Source organism: Castor canadensis, chromosome 9, assembly GCF_047511655.1.
Source record: "Castor canadensis chromosome 9, mCasCan1.hap1v2, whole genome shotgun sequence".
In the NCBI taxonomy this organism is placed as follows: Eukaryota; Metazoa; Chordata; class Mammalia; order Rodentia; family Castoridae; genus Castor; species Castor canadensis.
The window spans coordinates 85,781,999-85,794,821 of NC_133394.1; the positions used below are offsets into that span (position 1 = coordinate 85,781,999).

The 12,823-nt window shown below is 42.5% G+C and overlaps 1 pseudogene; it reads left to right on the forward strand.

Moving 5' to 3' along the window:
- The first annotated feature begins 11,267 nt into the window (after positions 1 to 11,267).
- LOC109676534 (metallothionein-2C-like) lies at positions 11,268 to 11,438 on the forward strand (annotated as a pseudogene).
- Positions 11,439 to 12,823: the final 1,385 nt, after the last annotated feature.

Genomic DNA, 12,823 nt, shown 5'->3' on the forward strand with positions numbered 1-12,823 from the left:
TGCTTCATTAATTCCAACTTTTAACTTTATTAATTATAACTTTATGGCTTCTTTTTCTAAATTTTTGAGATGACTAATTAGTTCCTTTATTTTTTGGTTTTATTTTTAAATTGTGAAGGTTGTAAATGTCCTGTAAGTGCTACTTTCAGGGTCCTGTTAGTCTTAATAAGAAGTGGTTTCTTTTTCACTGGTTTCTAGACAATGTGATCCCTTTTGTTTCATTTTCACTCACGACTTGTCTAGGAGTTTAGTTTGTGTAGCCCAGGCTATCTTTGAATCACAAGGCCTCCTGCTACAGCCTCCCAAGAGCTAGGGTGGCATGTACCATCACACCTGGCCAACTTTATATTTTTGGGGGGGGTGGGGAATACTAAGGTTTGAACTCAGGGCCTCAAGCTTGCTAGGCAGGCACTCTACCACTTGAGCCACTCCGCCAGCCCTAACTTTATGATTTTTATGAAAAAAAATTTTCTGTGTTTGTGGGATGCAAGAAGTCCTTATACGTACATTAAATCATTTGGTTGGACTGGAGGTGTAGCTCAAGCAGTAGAGCACCTGCTTTGCAAGCATGAAGCCCTGAGTTCAAACCCCAATCCCAAAAAAATCATTTGGTTTATCATTTAATCTGTTCATGTGAGTAATGTTTTGACTAGTGTAACATTGTATTATTTGCAGATCTGAATGCTTGTTTGACTATTAATTCTGGCTAATTGTGAGAAAGGTATTTTGAAATCTTTCGTTATAGTTGTAGAGTTGTAAGTTGTCCTGCCTTTGCCTTTTTGACGTTTATGACTGCTATGTCATCTTTGTCATCTGTGCCTTTCAGGCTGCATTAAGGCTGTCCCTTATACTCTTACTGCTTTTATCCTGAAGTTTCACCTCATCTGATCCAAATGTCGCACTCCTACAGTCTCTTTTCACTTGTCCAATATTTCTTTGCCTATCATTTTATTTCTGTATTTTATTATTACCTTGTTTCAAGTATGAGTCAATATTTCTAATGAGCCACATCTGAACTACTGTGTTTTAGAAGAGGCAGTTGAGCACACAGGCCTCAATGAAAATCAGGCCACCTTGCTGGCCAAGTGGATTCAAATCCTAGCTCTTATTTGAAACCTTGGGCTTGTAACTTAATGTGCCTCAGTTTCTCTACCTGTAAGAAAGCATCTAACTCATAGGATTATTATGAAAATTACATGTCAATATATGTTAAAAAGTTAGAAGTACCTTTGACGTAGCAGCAAATATAGGTGACAACTCTTGCTATTACATATTTTCTTGCCCCAATGTCTGGAAGGACAAGCCCGGGGCTGCTGGCACTCCAGGGGCACAGGGAGTCAGCGTGAAGGACAGTGGAGCCAAGAAAAGGGCTCTGGCCCCTGCACAGGTTTGCATCTCTGGAACAAGCTGGTCCTAAACTGACTGTTCCTGAAACTTTATGTGAGCTGATAACTTTTTATGCTTAATACTCTGTGACTTCCATCAGAAAAAGTCCTAACTGATACAATTTTCACCCAGTGCCCCAGGCTGGAAAGTTGGGACATTCTTCAAGTCTTCTTTCTCTGTCACTGTCCACATCCTGTGGGGCAAGTCTGCCTGTTCTACTTCCTCAATTTCTTTTCACTCTGATTCATTTTTCCCCACTTCTCTAAGTGGAATAGATAAAAATGAAGATGCAAAAATATTTGCTGAATACTTGTTATTACTTATAGACTGTGCTAGGACATGCAACTATTTTTTTCTTTGCACTGGGGTTTGAATTCAGAGTTTCATACTTTCTTCTACCACCTGATCCATGTCCCCAGGCCTTTTTGCTTTAGTTACTTTTCAGATAGTCTTGTGGGGTTTTTTTGCCTGGACTGGCCCTGAACCTCCAATCTCCACCTTCTGAGTAGCTGGAATTACAGGAGTGAGGTAACACACCCAGCTAGGACTTGTAACTTTTTAATCCTGTCAGCAACCTTGTAAGGACCCTGAAGTGCAGAATCAGAAAATAATTAGTCTAAGGCCAAACAATGATCCAGTGGTGATGCCACACTTGGTACCACAATGGACACTGTCCATTTGCTGAATAGGTAACCCCAAGAATGACACCTATAGATCTCACTCCAGTCAGCACCCCACATGGAATTGACCTGCACATGTGCCTGGTCCTTTATGACAATGGCAATGACCTTATAGCAGTCTAGTCAATGTCAGGGGTCACACACATCTGACCTTACTGTTGTCCTCAGGAAATCAGTTGTCAACCACAAAGTCTGCTTATTCTCATTCCCAAAGCTTACTGAGCCTGTTTGCAAAGAAAAAAGAAGACGAGGCTGGCGGAGTGGCTCAAGTGTTAGAGCACCTTCCTTGAAAGTGTGAGGCCTTGAGTACTGCCAAAAAAAAAAAAAGAAAGAAAGAGGAAAGAGAGAAGAAAGAAAGAAAGAAAGAGGAAGGAAGGAAGGAAGGATGGAGGGAGGGAAGGAAGGAAGGAAGGAAACAAAGAAAGAGAGAAGACCAACTAGGTTGTGGTCCTACCATGTTCTTCAGTGGTAAAAAGACAAACCATGACCAAGCATGAATTCACACACACACACACACACACACACACACACACACACACACACACACTCCAGTCAGTCTGTCTCCTTATCCATACGGCTCTTCCCAGAGTCTTTCCTGCACAGTTCTGCACAAACATTTCTGCTCCATCCTGGCTCTTCACATTGTCCTTTATAGTGTGGACTACTTGTCCTAAAGGGCGTCGCCTTTAGCTCCTCAAGCCTGCTGAACTCACACTGGGACTTTGCCCCACCTAGACACCTCTCCTGGCCCTCTCCACGCAGCCAACACCTTTCCTTCCTTTCAGTCTCTCTCCAAGAGGCCTTTCCTGCCCACTCTGTCTTTCTAAGCCCCCTCTCACCACTGCCTCCTTCAGACTCTCCTTCAAAGCTTGTAGAAGAATGTGCAGCCATTGCACACTCAGAAGACATTTCACTGCCATCCCAGGGACCTGGGTTCTTCTCATGCTTTTGCCTTGGCTCCAACTCTTAAGTCCTCTGAACCCCATAGTGGCAAAACCCTAGATGTTGCAAAGAGAAGCAGGTGAGATGGCCTGCCATGGAGGAGAAGCGTCCACAGGAACTGTGGAAAACCTGAAAAGCAGAGGCATCTGGTGAAGATGGGCTGAGTGACAGCAGAAGGAGACGCCAGGACTTGATTTTGTGTCCTGGGTGCCCATGTTCTCCCTGTATCATCATCTGTCATCCTCACTGCAAGCCTAGGAGTTGATGTTTTTATCACCTGAGTTTGTAGTTGGTAGCAGTGGGAAAGCTTTTATGTCAGATGGGCCTAGGTTCAAATCTCACCCTCCCAAATAACCCACTTGCAGGGCCCTGGGGTAATGAGAGAATATGGGGGGCGTGGTTTTCCTATTCTCTCTCACCACTCCATACACAAGTCGACATAGCACTTTGCCACCAGCCCTGTGGGGTTGTTTCCCCACATAGCAGCAATCAGTCAATTCTGACACCAGGTTCTACAGGGAGCACCAGCTGGGAGTCCTCTTATCTAGCCCAATTTGGATGCTCTCTACCTGGAGGTAGCAGAAGATCCCACAGGTTGAGGGCTCAGTCCCCAAGTCTCCCCTCCACTTCAGAAATCAGATATAAGCACAGGTTGTGACCTATACTTCTGATCAATCAGCTATAAATTGGCCCTCCCCTGGCTCTGTCTTTGGGTTTTATTAATTTGCTAGAATGGGTCACAGGACTCAGAGAAGCACTTGTTATGTTTACTGACTGATAGATTGACATTTTTGATGATACTGGGGGTTGAACTCAGGGTCTTGTGCATCTTATGCAAGCACTCTAAGACCTGAGCCATGCCTCCAGTCCTTTTTGCTTTAGTTTGTTTCAGATAGGTTCTCATGCTTTTGCCCAGGGTATGTCTTGGACCCCAAATCCCCTACTTTTGCCTCCCGAGTATCTGGGATTATAAACACATGCACTGGTTTTGAGCTCTTCCAAGACAGGAATGATCCTACATTTCTACTTTAGCAGCCCACATATAGTGTGGTTATTACTTCCACACTAGTCCCCTGAAATAAGATGACATTTATTATGCTGGTATTGCGTTTTCTCTTCCATGGCATGTGTGAATTGTAATAGACAAGGCAAATACCTTTCTGAAATAAGTACCAAGTACCCTTTCTTTCCACCTATCTGTCATATTCAGAAATAAGTCCCTCGGTACTTCTGACCAGGGAGAACATAAAACAGGGTTTTCGTGATATGAGTCATTCAAATTTTATATCTAAACATCATGAAAGAAAATATGATTGTTAGAGTCATATAGGAAGGAAGGACATTTTAACCTCTGCTAAACTTGACAAGTGGTTAGTCAGCAATCCTGGAAGCAATTCAGGTGTTTTCATACAATACAGCATGTCTGTGCCTACCTGATGATTCAGTGACTCATCTCCTCTATTACCCTCCACGCAGCTCCTAACAACTGCTAATATCACCTGTTAACTCCATCCTTTCACCTTCCAACCCTGCTCACTTAGGCCCCTGCAACCTTCCCTCTCTATCAAATTGCTCCTGCAGTGGCACCAGATCAATGGCTCCAAAATGTCATAGATCATACCCCTGCTCTACCCCCCACTTCCTCACTATCTCCCCTTGTCTATACCTCAGAGTAATTTAGCTTAGACTATAAAGCCCAGTAACCTGGTGTCGGGGTTCAGAGAATGATACCCAAAAGTCTGATGTGTTATCATCCTGAGTCCTTTGACCGAAAGAGTTTGGAAGGCCTCAGAAGCAAGAACTCCCTAACTTTCTCTTGCCTCCTGTCTCTTGCCCTCTTTCTCCTCTGAATCCACTCATAGAAACCAGAATTCCTCTTCTCCAAGGCAGGAAACTAAAACTGAAACTCTTGGCTCACAGCAAGCCATAAAACCTAGAAAGGTCACTCTTCCTTTCTCCCTTCTCCCTTCTCAAGGCTCATTCCAGGTCAGAGTCCAGCCTCATCCATACCCAACAGGAAGGAAGGCTACATGGAGAGCTCAAGGAGAAAGTGAGCAGATTGGCCTTGCTGGGTTTCCCTCCTGCCTCGATTTCCATCAATCCTGTCCTTTGGTCCAATCACATTCCACGCGGCTGTCCATTCTTCCTCATCCTAAGCAGAAAAGCAGGAGGGTTCCACCATCTTTAGGTTGTCATTTCTGCAGGCTCCCACACCACATAAACATTAATTAGGTAAATTTGCTATGCTTTTTTCTTGTTGCCCTTCTTTTGTCGGCACTCGTGTGGGGATCTTGCTCCCCTACACTAGCAGGATGGGAGATTCCATATCTCTTTAGCATATTTGAGACCCAAGTTCAGCTGCCCAATTTTCACTTCTAACAGGTTTCAAGACCGTAAGTACCTTAGGGAATAAATGAACTATAGGAATCCTAAAAAGTAAACAAGACTTGAACCTTCATCAAATGTGTCTTGTCAAGTCTAAGTCAACAATGTAATCAGGCAAATGTCATAAAAAAAGAATGCAATGAGAGCAAATTCTGAGTCTACTTTATTAAACAGAAAAACCTTGACCCCCAAGGCACTGAAGAAAGCCCAGACAAGAAGCTTTTCCTCCAGTCCCTCTTCTGAGTTCCCCCATCTCTAATCACACCCTTGCTGATTACAGTGGGCAAGTTCAGTGTCCTGCTGATGTTCTCCAGGTTGTTCTGGGCTGGGGGCGGGGGGGTCCCTGGAGTTAGCCAGACTACAGTAGGCATTTCTATAATGCCGAATATTTTTCAGAGTCACAATCCTGTTATCTTTTTCTCTCATCCTCGTTGGTCTTTTGGTATTTGGTTGGTTGGTTGGGTGGGTTTTTTGATAGGGTCTTGTAACACAGCCCAGGTTGGGCTCAAACTTTCAGATGTCCTACTGCATCTTCCTGAGTGCTGGGATTATACATGGGATTAACCATACCAGGTTACGTTCTGTTTTTCAAAGGAAAGAAAATTATTGTTGAGGATGTAGCTCAGTAGTAGAGCACATGCTTACCATGCATGAGGCCCTGGGTTCAATCCCAAACACACATACAAAAATATTTCTTTAATTAAACTATAGAGGCAGAAAAATCTTACAGTATAATTAACATAAGCCAAGGAAGAATTGAATGGAGGAGGTTAATCAGTTGCCTACGCGTCTTTTAAAATAAACTTGGCAGTAGTGATTATTAAGAGCCTGTGACTTTTCTTTTTTTATTGTGGTGCTGGGGATGGAACCCAGGACCTTTGCATCCTCGGCAAGTGCTCTACCACTGAGCTACATCCCCAGCCTAGGTATTCATATCATTAAACATATTTTTTGTATAATTGTGTCAACACTGTTGTGTGTGTGGTGCTGGGAATGAACCCAGAGCCTCCCAAAGCCAGGACGTCTCACCTGCTAGGCAAATGCTCTACCACTGACTACATCTCCAGCCCAGATTTTTTTTTTAAAGAGACTTGGTCTCCTTATGTTGCCCAGGCTGGTCTCAAGCTCATGAGACCTAAGTGATCTGTGCCTTCTGTGCCCAGGCTTTCAATAGCATTTGCCAAACACTCCATGTTGACCACACTTAAAGGTATATAGACCCTGGATTAGCCTATTTCTCCTTGTCTCTAAGAGGTTCATTGCCCTCAGTTAGCTTCCTGGATTTCCACCCTCTCCAAATCTTTTTTTAAATTAAGCACAAATTAATTGTATAAAGGGGTTTCATTGTGAAATGAATATACTTTGATCAGAGTCACCGTTTGTATTACACCTTCTTAACCCCCTTTGCTGTTATACATTCGTTTATAGAATGTACTTTGATCCTATTCATCCCCCACCACTCTCTTTTTTCCCACCTTCTGCTCGTTCCACTTCTCCCCCCAATAGTCCCCCTTTTACAATCATGTTCTTTTTTTTTGGTCTAGATTCTGCATATGAGTGAAAACTTATTTGTCTTTCTGAGCTTGGATTCTCCTGTTCAGCATGATCATCTCCAATTCCATCCATTTTCCTGCAAACTACATAATTTCATTCTTTATGACAAAATAATACCACATTTTTGCTATGCATTCATCAGTTCTTCGGCACCTAGGCTAATATGACAGCTTAGCTATTGTGCATAGTGCTACAGTAAACATGGATGTGCAGGTGTCTTTATTGTATGATGACTTACATTTCTTCAAATATATGCCCAGGAGTGGTACAGCAGAATCATATTGTAGTTCTATTTTTTTAGTTCTTTGAGAAACCCCCACCCTGAGCTCTATATTGGTTGCACTAATTTACATTCCCTCAATAGTGTGTAAGAGGTCCTTTTCCCCCACATCCTGGTCTTTTTTTCTCCTTGATGATAGTCATTCTGACTGGACAGACATGGAACCCAGTGTGGTTTTGATTTGTATTTCCTCTATAGCTAAGGGAATGAACAGGGGTCTCTTATTAACACAGTTTTCCATTTTAATATATTGGCTAAACTAACTTTGATTGACTAAACTGATTTTCCCCTAAAGCATTGTTTTTAATTAAAGAAATAATTTTCTGTTAAAAAATATAACCTTATTGGTACATTTTTCTACCTTTGATGATACACACACACCTATACAAGAGGTGGCAGTAGCAGGTATATACATATATATACTTTGATACCTATACAAATGTCTATATATGTAATGTATACTGATTTTCCCAGTATATTTTTTTAAAGGCAATTTTCTCAACTCCTCCTTATGGCCAGAGCTCCATTCATAACTGTCATGATTAACCTTGAACATCAGGTTGATTAGATAGAGAAGCACCTACAAGACTAGTAAGGCACACCTCTGGGTGTGTCCAAAGTCATTTCCAGGACCTGGACAGAACAAATGGGAAAGAAATGAGAAAGCCAGCTAGCACAGGCACTCTCTCTGCTTCCTAGCTGCCAAGAAGTAAGCTGCTTTGCTTCACCCTGCCCTCCTGCCATGATGGACTGAAACCTCTGACACTGTGACCCAACATAAGTCCTTCCTTATTTTTCTCAGGTATTTTTGTCAATGGCGATAGATGGCAAGCGTTTGGTCTCACCCAGGAAAGAATTCAGGAGCAGATGCAACAAAGAGTCTTCAACAGAGCAAATTTATTTAAGCAGAAGCTAGACTTTGTTAAAGTAGAAGTAGATTATAAGCCAGGCACTGGTGGCTCACACCTGTAATCCTAGCTATTTGGGAGGCAGAAAGCAGGAGGAACATGGTTGGAGGCCAGCCCAGGCAAATAGTTCATGAGACCCATCTCAAAAATACCCAACACGAAAAAGGGCCGGTGCCTGTCTCACTTGCTAGTGTGAAACCTCAGTACCATCAACAAAACAAAGAAAAACCAAAAAAAAGTAGATTATAAAGTGGTATTATACTGGTAGTAGTATATGTACACCGTCTTGTGAAGAATTCTAAGATAGATGCAGCAGGAATGTTCTAGAATGAATTAGCAATGTCTGCTATGTGTGTGGGAAGAAGATACTGAGGTGTGCCTGTCACACACTGCCATTCCTGCATTCTGACCCAGCCTCCTGCTCCAAAAAGCTGACATCTTCACCCTCGGCAGGTGCTCCACACATTCTTTCCCCTAGGCATTTTTTTGGACTGTTTCTGCTACCTGAACTTCTCTACTTTCTGTGCTCTGAACAAAAATCTCATGCCTTCCAAAACCCAGTGATTATTCTCAATCTCGGTTAGCAAACCAACGACAGAAAATCAAGTACAAAACAAACAAACTTGTTCCTAAATCATGTGTTTGGAATTCTCTAACTCAGGCCCCCGAATCTGACATTTACCTTGTATCTCCAAGGGGGCCAGAACTTTCCAGTCTGGATTGGCTTTGATCAAAATTCAATGCCACCTCTTCCTCTGTGAGCTCTAGCTGTCCTTCCAAAGCTATGCAAGTATCTTGGGTTTACATCTTTTCTTTCACCATTGGCGATTCCCACCTAATGAGTTCACTTCTTAATTACTTTCTCCTCCTTATTTAAATGTGAGTTCATCTCCCTCTGGCTTGAAGAGTTAAGTATGTACAATACCAAAATGAAGCAAAATACTGGATGAAAATATGGAGTGCATAACACTTTTCTTGCCCTTTTTAAAAAAATTTTGTTCTCACAGGAGTCACTGCCAGGAAGAGGAGTCAGGGGAAAAAAAAAAAAAATATATATATATATATATATATATGTTGGGGTTTGAACTCAGGGCCTCACACTTGCCGGGCAGGTGCTCTTACCACTTGAGCCACTCCACCAGCCCAGAAAATGCTATTTAGACTTAAAAGCAGTCATACTAAACTATAATGCCATGGCAGAACCTGTCACCTCTCACCTTTTTATAAACACACCACCACTTAACATGCACTTGGGGTGCTTATTAAATACAGATTCCTCAGTCTCTTCTCAGGCCTGTTGAATCCAAATTTCTAGGGATGTGACATTTTAAAACAAGCCTTTCAGGTGATTCTTGCACACACTAAGGTTTGAAAAATAAAAAGGAAATTTTTCCATCACAAGTAAGCTTTTTCCTGTACTCAAATACATTACACCACAAAAGTTAGCTAATGATGTAACAATGGCTGTCAAAGACCAAAGTCTGTAGACAGAAACCAGTGGACAGTATCCATTATGTAGGATGTTTTAATCATGAAGACTCCGTTGTAACCAGAACTACAGAACACTTTTATTATACCAAGACTAAAAGTTGTCCTTGCCCAAATCAATTTAAATTTCTTTGCTAGGTGATATTATCCACTCTTGTAACTTTAACTGCACTGTCACTTCCCTGCAGATTCATTCTCTCAAGTATTCTACTGCATGCCTACTGTGGTTATGAGTCACGGTTATGAGGTTCCTTGGTCAGCCCTTCACCCAGTTAGCCTGTCTTTAGTCATCTCTGTACCACCGGATAATCATAGGCTTTCCTGAGAGCCTGCATGTGATGTTAGCAAAGACATCGCTATGCTCCCAATTAACCAGAGAGGACAGAGGCCTTTGGATTCCAGTTAAACGTTTTTCTACATCTTGAGTTTCAGACACGATTCCCAATGTGACTTTACCATAATTATTCTCAATCTCGGTTAGTTTCTCTTTGTGTCATAAAGTAAGTACTTGATAATAAGTATGAAGTATCTTAAAAAGCAGTTCAAAATTCTTTGACCTTTAATTTATCCAGCTCTGGTTGTATCGGTGTCACCTCCTAAAATATTTGCCTGCCCAGTGTCCACCTCAGATAACTGACTCGAAACAATGTACCTGCATTTCAGCCAACCAACTAAGGCTGAACCCAGTGCCCAGCCAGGGTTGGGATGCAGTAGTTGGGGCCTTCCCCTGGAACATGAATGGGAAAATAGTTTGGGTTTTTTTCAGATTCAGTTAATAGTTTTATCATAAAACCTAGATCTTCAGTTAAAGCAATAGCTATCAGAACACCACTAATTAATTACATAAATGCTGACATAAGCAAGAAACACTCATTATAATGATAATGATTTTATGGAAAATGAAGGTCGTCATTATTGCTGGAGTTTTTCTTTCTATTAAGAACTTGCCAAGGGGGTGGGGGCAGGGGGGAGAAAATAAAAATAAATAAATGAATAAATAATTTTAAAAAAAAAAAGAACTTGCCATACTTCTCTGATAAGTTAGGGTGGCAGGAGTGCAGCTTGGCATCCGAGGACCTGGCTCTGGTTTCCATTTCATATGCTCATTGATTCATCTTGTCAATCACTGTATTTAAATTCCCTTTCTAACACCTGCACAATGAACACTACTGCCACCAGCATTTCTATCTTGGGGTTACCTAAGGAACAATTAAGAGAATGTCTGCTTGGTAAAAATTAAATATAATTTCCATTAAGTATAAGCACTTCAAATGCAAAATAAGCTTTTTTTTGTGATACAGAGGTTTGAATGCAGGGCCTCATGCTTCCTAGGCAGGCACTTTACCTCTTGAGCCACTCCACCAGCCCTTTCTTGCATTGGGTTTTTTTCAAGATAGCATCTCATGAACTATTTGCTTGGACTGGCTTTAAACCTTGATCCTTCTGAGCTCTGCCTCCTGAATAGCTAGGATTGTAGGCATGAGCCTCCAGTGCCAGGCCCAAATAGACATTATTAAGAATGGTTGCATTGAAAACAGCAAAATAAATAAATAAATATTGCTAATAAAAAGAGAGAGCTGCAACACCTTCCAGCAGCCACACACCCTCTGCCTTGTGATATCTGCAGCCTCCCTGGAACTTGACATGGACCCTAACTGCTCCTGCACCACAGAATCCTGCACCTGCATGTGCAAAGTGTGCAAACGCACCTCCTACAAGAAGAGCTGCTGCTCCTGCTGCCCTGTGGGCTGTGCCAAGTGTGCCTAGAGCTGTGTCTGTAAAGAGGCATCTGACAAGTGCAGCTGCTGTGCCTGATGTGGGCTGTGGAGAGCAGAGTACATAAGCACAACTGTATCAAATAAACTACTGGTTGAAGTTTGGCACAGCCCCAGCCACAGAAAGGTATAAACACAGTTATGCCCAATAAACTGTAGGCTTGAGTTGGCACAGCCACAGAGGTAGGCAAGATGCAGTACAGCTGTTTTTCCTAAGATGTTTACATTCAGAAAGAAGTATTCACAGGTTTCTCCTGCTCCTGAGAATTACAATGTCATGCTCTCTCCTCTGAGAACTGCTGCTCCACCTCATTTTGCCACTGTATATAATAAACTCACTGGAGGTGGAGCTGGCTGTTGTGTGTCTCCATCCAAGTGCCCAGCCTACTTGGCCCTAGTTTTGTGCATGTTTGGTCTTCTGTCTGTTGTCTTTTCTGCATCGCCCATCACTCCCAGTTAGGTTTCTAGAACAAGCTCACGCACAATGCAAGAGGTAGCACTTGAACAGGGACCTGAGAGAGAGGTGATGCCTGGATGGGTACCTAACTATGGGGGACTTGAAGCCTGAGACGAGGAGACACGCTCTGAGAAGCGTGTGTATAAGATATAAGAAACAAGTAAGGTGGGGGGGGAGAGTGAGTTGAACATAGCCAGGTAAAAACATGGGACAGGGTGAGCCTTAGGACCAAGAGCTAGATCTATATACAGGCTTTAAAAGCTATGCTAAAGATTAGAGGAAGCAGAGTCAGTTCACTTCAGCTTATGCAGTTTTTAGATTTTGTACAGGATACTTGCCCATCGTTCCCTGAGGAGGGCACTGTAAATTTAGAAACATGGAACAAGGTAGGAGACAGGCTGAGGGCATGATATACAGCTGAGGGGCTGGAATGCATGCCAATTTTTACTTTTGGTTTGTGGTCTATGATTAAAGATTGTTTGGGGCCTACTCCATAACATAGAGAAAGATTTTCCTCCTTGGTATTCGAGCTGGGATGTGGGACTCACCCCTTACAATCAGTCAGGCAGTATCCCTTGAAGGAACAAAATGCTGCAGGCAATGGAGCCACTGAGCCATCAGCCCCACCTTATGAAGATAAGTTCTCACATAAAATTAAAATTCAGTCCAAAGATGATTCGGATTCTGATTCAGTGTCAGATGAGGAGGGTCAGGAGGAAGTTCTGGCTCAGCAAGCACTGGGAACCATGCATCTGAGGATCCCTCCATGTCAAAAGATTCTCCCCTCTTGCTGAGAGTGCCCTACAGGCTCCTTGCAGGGAGCCCATAGTCAGGGAGAGGATACAGCTGGTTTTAAATGTTTGTGCTCAAGCCACCAGACCCTAACAACCCTGGCATGCAACAGAGAGTTCATGAAAAGATTCCATTTAAAACTTTAAAGGAGGTAAAACAAGCCTGTACAATGTATG